At 37.3% G+C, this 8819-nt stretch overlaps 1 long non-coding RNA gene across 2 annotated transcripts; it reads right to left on the bottom strand.

Moving 5' to 3' along the window:
- Positions 1-1421: 1421 nt before the first annotated feature.
- On the bottom strand, positions 1422-8106 carry LOC143442681 (uncharacterized). Of its 2 annotated transcripts, XR_013111052.1 has the most exons (3): positions 7875-8106; positions 3530-5120; positions 1422-1941 (listed from the first exon to the last, which is right to left on the bottom strand). It is a non-coding gene; the product is annotated as an uncharacterized LOC143442681 (long non-coding RNA). The 2 variants fall into 2 exon arrangements; XR_013111051.1 differs by having other exon boundaries at positions 1422-5120.
- Between the last annotated feature and the right edge of the window lie 713 nt (positions 8107-8819).

Genomic DNA, 8819 nt, shown 5'->3' with positions numbered 1-8819 from the left:
TATCCTCCTTTTTAGGCCTTGGTAAGAGCCTAGATTAAAAATCCCTCTGCATTAGTCAGCTTGACCTTACCACAGCATAATACTAGAGGCAGAAAAGAGATCTAGTTGGTTCTCAGTTTTAGATGCTAAAAGTCTAATCACCTTCATGGCATACAGAAGGAGTCCATCCATGAGAAGGGTCACATAGTAAGGCAGACATGCATAATACTGACTTGTTTTTCATTAGGTTGTTTTGCTTTGTTTTGTTTTAGATAATAACCCTCATGAAAACTCAAGAACAGCATGAAAAACACTCTATCTTGTAAAGATAGGTCTTTCAAGCCTGCCTCCTACACACACACACACACACACACACACACACACACACACACACACACGGCTCTGGATGCTCAAATGTTTTTCTTCTTACAAATATGTACAGGCACCATGGAAAGCAAATCTCCACTTACACACCAACCTGACATACACACTTGGAAGACACTGAAAACCTGCCCAAACCACATCACCCTCTGACTCCTCTGTCTCTTGCTTAGATTTAAATGCCTGTTGCTCAAAGCAGGGCTGGAGTGTAACAGTGCTGAGACGCTAAGAGAAAAACATCTTTACAAATTTATCACATTTATCAACAGTAAAGGTGGTGTCAGCCCCTTTACTTCTTTAATTTATTCAGTACCCAACCTCAGGCATTTTGCTATAGAAATACAAGACAAACTAAGGCATTGCATTGGAAATACTACTTTGTTTCATATCTCTTAGTATTACTATGAAAACAGTGTACTAAGTAGGTTATTTTTTAAATTTTTGTAACTTCTATTAAACTTTACAAAGAAAACTCTCTCTTCTCATGGATACAATTGACTCTTCTTTTGTACTGAAAGGGAATACAAATGAGATTGGCACTTCAAAGCCAAGCAAAGAACTGACCTCTAGTCTAGCTGGTTGTAAGTTTGAGTTTGTCAACCCTTCAAATGAGCTATAATTCTTTAGTAAGTTTTTGTTTCAATCGGTGTGTTCAATCAAACTTGTTTAATTATTCATTATTTTAAAGTTTGTTGAAAAGATGAAGTTTATACTGTATTGAAACTAAACCATCGGCAAGCAGTCTTTTGTTTTCTTAGCAATCATTCATGTGGCAAGAACTACTTTTCATTATTATCAGAGTTCAATTTCATCTAAAAATATTGAATTGAAGGACAATCTTGGTAACACATGTTTTGAGTTGGGGGGCTCCCAAAGTAGAGATAGGAAAATTGGAAGTCCTTGAATTCTAGAGCATTCTAGCCTCCTTTTTAAAGAGGCTTTCTCTCTCTCTCTCTCTCTCTCTCTCTCTCTCTCTCTCTCTCTCCACACACACACACACACACACACGAATGCATACATAGATGCATACACATGCATAAATAAATAATGGAATTTGAGAATAAAGTTGACAATATTAACTCTTATTTTGACATCACATGATTTTACTATCTTCAACCCCTGAGTTTTCCAGTCCAGATCCTCCTTCCTCCTCCAAGTGTCAGTGAGGCAGGGTTTGCTTCTCAGCTTTGCCTTCCAGGCTTTGCTGCCTGCGGGACCCACAGGTGATGCTGTGACTCCCTTTGATCTTGCTTGTGCAGGCTCCCACATAAACACCTCTGGAGGGGACCTTTGAGTGTCAGGTTTGTCCACTATGACTTCCTCTTGACAAACTTGTTCTCACATTATTTTCAGAGACAAATATTTTGAAAGTGAAGAGCAGGAGAGGTTACTAAATATTGGCTTTCAGAGGCACAGAGTCATGTGATGTTTGCTCAGGTTCCCTCTTATTCGTCTATAGAAAGAATGATGTTTATTCTTGAATGTACTTCGGGGCTGAGGCGCTGCTGGGCACAGAAATATGTGGGATAGAATGTAAACATGGCTGGGACATGCTTGGGTCTGTCCATGCAAAAGTATGTGCTGGATTTAGGCAATCAAAAAGAAAAAGAAAGAAAAGAGAGACTGAGAAAGAGGTAAGAATTTAAAGACAATGCCAGCTTAGATCAAAATGAGAAGAGTAAAATATTCTAAACACCTTTGGCCTAGATTTTCTCTCAGACCTGAGATGACTGCCAATGGAGATTAAGAACATAACATTGTTAAATGGTCTAAAGTAACTGAAAAAAAAATGTTCTCTATAAGCATGAAACCATAGGCCTAGTAAATTATAGTCTCAGTGTCATTTAAGTCAACTCAAAAATAATTTGTAAAGCATCAGCAGCTTAATTTGATTGCTCAGCACTTCTTCCTAAAACAGGGAAAGGGCAGGCTTCCAAAAACCAGATTGCTCCAGATTGCCTCCAATAACCTTACTGAGTGTCTAGAACCAAAAACCTTTCAGCTCAATTCCTTCTATGAGACTGTGTTCATTTGCTGCCCTCCTTACGGAATCTGGAGCCTAAGCTTTATATCTGGTAATACTTTGAATCTAAATTGGCACTGTTCCAATGTTAAGGTATGAAAAACCCTGGCTCAGAAGCTTCCTAGCTGTGTGGCAATCAACAAATTCCTTCTTGTTCTTCCTAATAAAACAGACAATGCACTTTGCACCAGGCTCTGGGGTGTTTGTGAGGACAACAAGGAAGGGCCAAGACATCTGTAGGCAAGCAGATACTCTGCAGGGGAGAATGCAAAGGGTAGCAGAAGAGATTAGACTGAAAGTTCACTGCACATCCATTTGGTCAGTCTCAGCTTTTCTCTGGTTTGTTTGTGTGTTTGTTTGTATTATTTACTGTTCTATTTAAAGTTTGCTTCCTTGATGGTCTCCTATGTTAACATTGTTTGCTCTTTAAAAACACTCTGGATTTAAATTTTTCAGTATTTGAGATTGCCACTATACTACCTCAATCCTCAAACTTCTCTGGCAGCACACTACTTTGTTTCGTATGTTAAAAACTTATATTTTCTTGCTTTTATTAAAAGTCTACAAACTGCCTAATACAAACAGGACCTCATAATCCTCAAAAGATTTCTCCGTGTAAGTAGCTGCTCTTATCTTCATGTTTTGGAAAAAGGAAACCAGGCATCTCACCTATGTTGCACAGGAAAGAAACAAATGTGCTTGAAGTGTAGAGACCACACACTTGTCCCCTATTGCTCCAAATTCTACCATTGACTTTATTTCATTCTGCATTTCTTGCACTGTCTCTGTGGATTTTTGAGAGTACTTGGTGAGTAGCTAGTTGCCAAGAAGTTCATCCTATCCTGGTGACGATGAAGAAATATAACCCTGTGCCTCAGCATCTTCCTGCACCTCCTTGTAGTTACTCTCTTTAAAGTTCCATTAAGACCAATTTCCAGTGTTTGTTCATTTAAGTTTGGTAAATGTTCTAGTTTGCTCTCTATTGCTGTGATAAAGACCATGACCAAAAGCAACACTGGAAGAAAGGGGCTTATTTGGCTTATATGTCTGACTCATGGTCCATTATTGAGGGAGGCCAAAGTTGGACCTCATGACAGGAATACGGAGGCAGGACTGAAGCAGGAACTATGAAGGGATGCTACTTACCAGCTTACTTTCTAGACGCCCATGCTACCTTTCTGATAACTCCCAGGAGCAACTGCCCAGTGATGACACTCCTTACGGGAAATTGGGCCCTTCCACATCAATCATCAATCGATAAATTCTCCACAGGCTTGCCTGCTGTCCAATCTGATGGAGGCATCTTTCCCCCATGGAGCCTCTATTTCCCCCACAAAGTATTTAAGTTTGTAACTAGTCAGTACAGCATGCATACAGAGAAACACAAGAAGTGCACACATCTGTTGCTTCCACGATGTGAGAGTCATAGATTAGTTTGTTAGCTTTTAAACTTCATTTCTTTAATATCCCACCATTTGCCTTTCTAATGTCCAGAACTGGGAGATCCATTCAAGCTTTGCAGCCAGATGAATTTAATATGTTCTCAGTAATGTATAGCAGATACAGTATATAGCAAAATTTAATTATAATCCTGTTGATGGATATTTGAATTGTTTCCAGTTAGGGATTATATAAATGCTGATACTATGAACTCCTTGGGCATGCTTTTGGAAAACACACGCACACGAATTTCTGTAGGGACTGAATTCAGGAGGAAAATGCAGGTCACCCAATCTGTGCATGTTCCCATTTATAGGAGTTGAGTCCTGGTCCAAACAAGGTGGGACTAAGAAGTGTCAATTTTCCACATCTTTACTAACACATTGTGGCATTGTCTTTTACTTTTAACCACTTTGGTAAGTCTACAGGCGTGTTTACTTTTGCACAGATTGCTTTCACCGTGAGGAGGAATGGGTGTAAATGTGCTTATCAGACACATGGATGCTCCCTTTTGAGGAACAAAAGGTGCTTGCAGCTTTGTTTCTCTGGTTTCCTCTACCATTTTCTAATTGGTTAACAACAAATGTTACAAGGGATGGAGAGATGGCTCAGTGCTGAACAATGCTCTTTCAGAGTACCTTGGTTCAGTTCCCAGTACCCACCTGATAGTTTACTATAATTTCTAGTTCAGAGGATCCAGTGCACATGCATATACGTAGGCAATCATACATATAAAAATACTTTCCAAATCTTAAAAGGGGCTGTAGAAAGGCCTCCATGATTAAGAGCACTTACTGGCTTTGCAGAGGACCAGGGCCACTTTGCAGCACCTGCATGGCAGCTCACAGCCGCCTGTAACTCCAGTTAGAGGGGTTCTGACACTGTCTTCTGGCCTCTGTGTGTACCAAGTATACATCTGGTGCCCATGCATAAATGCAAGTGAAACACTCACACACATTAGAAATAAATAAATATTTAAAATTTTAAAATACAATCTACTATATGGTCTAGCCATGAACCCCACTTATTTTATAACTCACTGTCATTCCCTCCTCTTGCCTTTAGTTGACTTTCATTCTGTCATTTTTCCCCTACCTGCTTATCTTCTAATTATTTTCATGTCAAAACTAGTGGTTACAGCATGCACTGCTGACTCACAATTATAAGCTAATATAGAATTAGAGTTCTGCTCACTTATTCAACAATTTAAGTGACTATCATCATGGAACAAAAGGCCAGTGTTTTCAATGTTGATGAAGGACGATGGTAAACTGATAAATTTCACTGACACTGGAAGCTGAAAGAAATAAAAAGTAATGAGAAGAAATGTGATCAGGCTGGTGCCTTAATGATCTATGGCAGATTCTCTACTGTATACAAACTTAGTAATTCAACCTGAGGCAATGAAGCAAGAAACAGAAGCTTAGTTGTGTTACTTTAATGTAAAGGCAGCCATCAGAGGAGTAGAAATTGATATGTATTTGTCTTTTCTTTTGCTTGCTGTAATCTGAGGTGCTTTTTTATATATGGCGAACCCTGTATTATGAATCAAAATGGATAGGAAAGACTTCCCTAAACATAAAATATAAATATTTCTTTGCACAATATTGGAACAGGTCTATATTTTAAGCTTTGCCAATAGATTCACCTTTGTGATGTTTTATTTAAGGAACTAATGTCCCGAGAACACAGAGCCATTCTCTGTCTTCTGTTTCCAGGGCTGAGGCAGGGGAATGGTCGTGATACTGATTCATAACAAATCAATATGAAGTAACTTGCAGCTACATGTAGAAGCATTTTACATTTTGTTTATTTATTGTTTATTAATTATTGATATCATCCAATAACCAGAGCCTTGCACATGCTAAGCAAGTGCTTTACCACAGAGGAAAATAACCAATGACCAGATATTTGAAACAGGGACTTGCTGTACAGACTAGGCTGGCCTGAAGTAGGACTCTTCTGTCTCAGCATCCTAAGTGTGATTAGGTGTGAAGCACCATGCCCAGCGAACAGTTCAAAATGAGATGTTTAACCTTCAACCTCATCTTTCAGCTATATTGATGAATTGTTATCTCTACTAATGTCCCTTTTTATTTAGATCAGAAATTCCCACTCAATCAAAAACTAAAACTGTGCTGGATACATCTTTAAAAACTTATTCACTTTGTTTCTATAATTCAAATTAAACTATTTAAGACATAGAAGCGACTTTGATGAGTGATCAGGAATAAGAAACACTGAAGCATGCCAATCAGCAAACAATTGAATTAAAGGTTTAAAAACCAAATAAATAGAAAAACAAAAACATTTTAATTTTATTGCCATGTGAGAATAGGAAATAAAAGTTATTTATGCTGACAAAGAACATATATAATACAAATATATTGAACATTGATTTTAATGTATAAGGTGATAAAAATGTGACTGTCTGAAACAAAGTTGACAGCATGAATAAAAAAAAGAAACATTTAATAGTGAATTAGCCACAGCAGATCTAAATAATATAGTCATGTAGCCCATAGCCAACAAAGGATGCTTTATGGATGTATCTTTGGAAAATAGAGAAAAATTAATTGTATTAGGGAATTTAAAAACTGAAAAAAGAGCTAAAGAACAGATGACACAATGCTACAAAAATAAAACCTTAGAAACAACTCAATGTCTTTGATTTTCTATTTTGAAACTTGATTTTTAAAGTTTTCAGAAGGTACTAACTACTAAAGTTAATTTACAAGATATTAAGAAAATGAAAAATGTGACAGCATAGTATGTTACACTGTCATACCTGTAAGCTTCCATATTAGAAAGATTTATACATAAGTATATATTTATATATACTTGTATATGTATATATAATATATATTAGGTATTTATATACTACATAAAAAATAAAAAGATAAAGGAACTAAATAGCCAACTCAGTAAGAAAAGAAGAAAGAAGTAGATATAAGGAAGGAATAAGAGAAAGAATATAGAAATATAGAAATATAGAAAGAATCAGCAAACCATAATAAATTCAATTTCTTCTAAGAAGTGTTAAAATCGATTCCAGAGCTGGTTCTGTCTTTAGGACCAGATCGGTCATTAATAAACCTAACTTTGGAAAGACAGCTATAACACAGATGAATGCTATATACATGTATTCAGCAGTATTCAAGGAGAAAAAAAAGTACAAAACAAAACTGAGCAACAAAAACTAAATAAAGATGATGGGGATAGATTTTAAGTCTATGTATACAGTTATTACAGTTGATTCAAGAAGAGATAGAGGAGGCTGGAGAGAAGGCTCAGAAGGTAAGAACACTTACTACTCTTACAGGAAACCAAAGTATAGTTTCTAGTGTCCATGTCAAGGGACTTAGAACCACCTGTAATTCTAGTTACAGGTGAGTCTTTGGGCACTAGACTCATGTGAAACTTATCCCTCAACACACACACACACACACACACACACACACACACAGGAAAAATCAAACAAAAGTTTAATTAGAGAAGAGGTAGAAGTAGGTTTTCTCTATCCTGGCTACAGATTAAAGTTATATGTGTGAGAAGTGTGAGTCTGAAACAAAACACAATCAAAGTAAAAAAATGCACGCACATATTCCAGACATTCTGACCTAATTCCAATATTGAGCTTGGGCATGAGCAACATCAAAGAAATCCAAAGGGATTGTAGTATGCCCCAAATGGAGCCTTGTTTCTGCAGGAAAATCACTTAGAAAAGTAAAATCTTTGTCAATATACTACCCTAAAAAGCACCGATCCAGTGATACCAATCCCGTCTACATGGCCAAAGTAAAAACCATACTGATGCTTTTTAAAGTATTTCAGATTAAAACAGAAAAGCATCTGAAAGAAATTTTGTAAGACCAGCTTGCTAAGGAAACCTTAGACATCGGCACCTGAGCTGAAGAAAACACAAGCTTGGATCAGTCTCCTTCCTGTAAAGTAGAGCCGAGTAGACCATCACAAGAAAACACAGTAGAGAGAAGTCTGCACCAAGGTGCAAGGATCCACCCTGAGGAGGGAACACAGAAAAATAACTCACCACATTTAGACTTGTAAAAAGTTGGAAAATCCACCAGCTTTCCCATTGGTGTTTTGGTGTGTTGATGTCTGTTTATAATGTAAAAGAAAGTATTTTATTTCAATAAATACAGCAGAATACTTCTTCAATTTGTTTAAAATATCACTTATAGCTAGCGTGATAATCTTAACATCTGAGGGACTGAGGAGGAGAGCTATTGTGAGCTCAAGACCAGCCTGTACTACACAGTGAATCTCAGGTATCCAGGGATGTAACCAACCAACAAAAACAAACATCTGAAGAACATAAACCGAAACAGGATTCTTGAAGAGAGTACCTCAGAGAATTTTACCTTAATTAACTTTCTGATTAGGGTAGTCATGGCAGCTCACCACTAATGCCAGCCTTCGGGAGGTTAAGGAGGGAATACTGCCATGACTTTAAGACCAACCTGGGCTATACTGAATGTCATTATAGCCATGGTTACTGAGTAGAACACTGTTTCAAACAAAACAAAGCCACTATGGCACTTGAGAGATGGCTCAGTGGTTAAGAGCACTTACTGGTTTCCAGAAGACCTTAGTTCAGTCCCTGGCATCCACATCAAGTGGCTCACAGCTCCCTGTAATGTCAGCTTCAGGGAAAACCCACACTCACATGCGTATACCCAATCACAGATGCACAAAACTAAAATAAATCTTAAAAAAAATAATGTGTGGGTTACCAAACCCACCCTTAAGATTATTTATGAAAAGAAGACGTAGTTTCATTAAAGATAAGAACAAGATTAGGATGCTAAGTGCCAGTACTGGTAAACGGTGGGAACATCCTCTGAATATACCTTTATTGTTGATCTTCCAAGAAGAATGCAGTCAAGATTATCTTCAATTTATCAAATTGATGATAACCTGGGCTGAAAGAGTAGTTTGCTAGTTAATGTTACTAATTATTTAAAAGAGGCTATGA

Source organism: Arvicanthis niloticus, chromosome 1 (genome assembly GCF_011762505.2).
Source record: "Arvicanthis niloticus isolate mArvNil1 chromosome 1, mArvNil1.pat.X, whole genome shotgun sequence".
NCBI classification, from domain to species: domain Eukaryota; kingdom Metazoa; phylum Chordata; class Mammalia; order Rodentia; family Muridae; genus Arvicanthis; species Arvicanthis niloticus.
The sequence above is the reverse complement of the archived record's forward strand: the minus strand, read 5'-3'. Positions and strand labels throughout refer to the sequence as shown.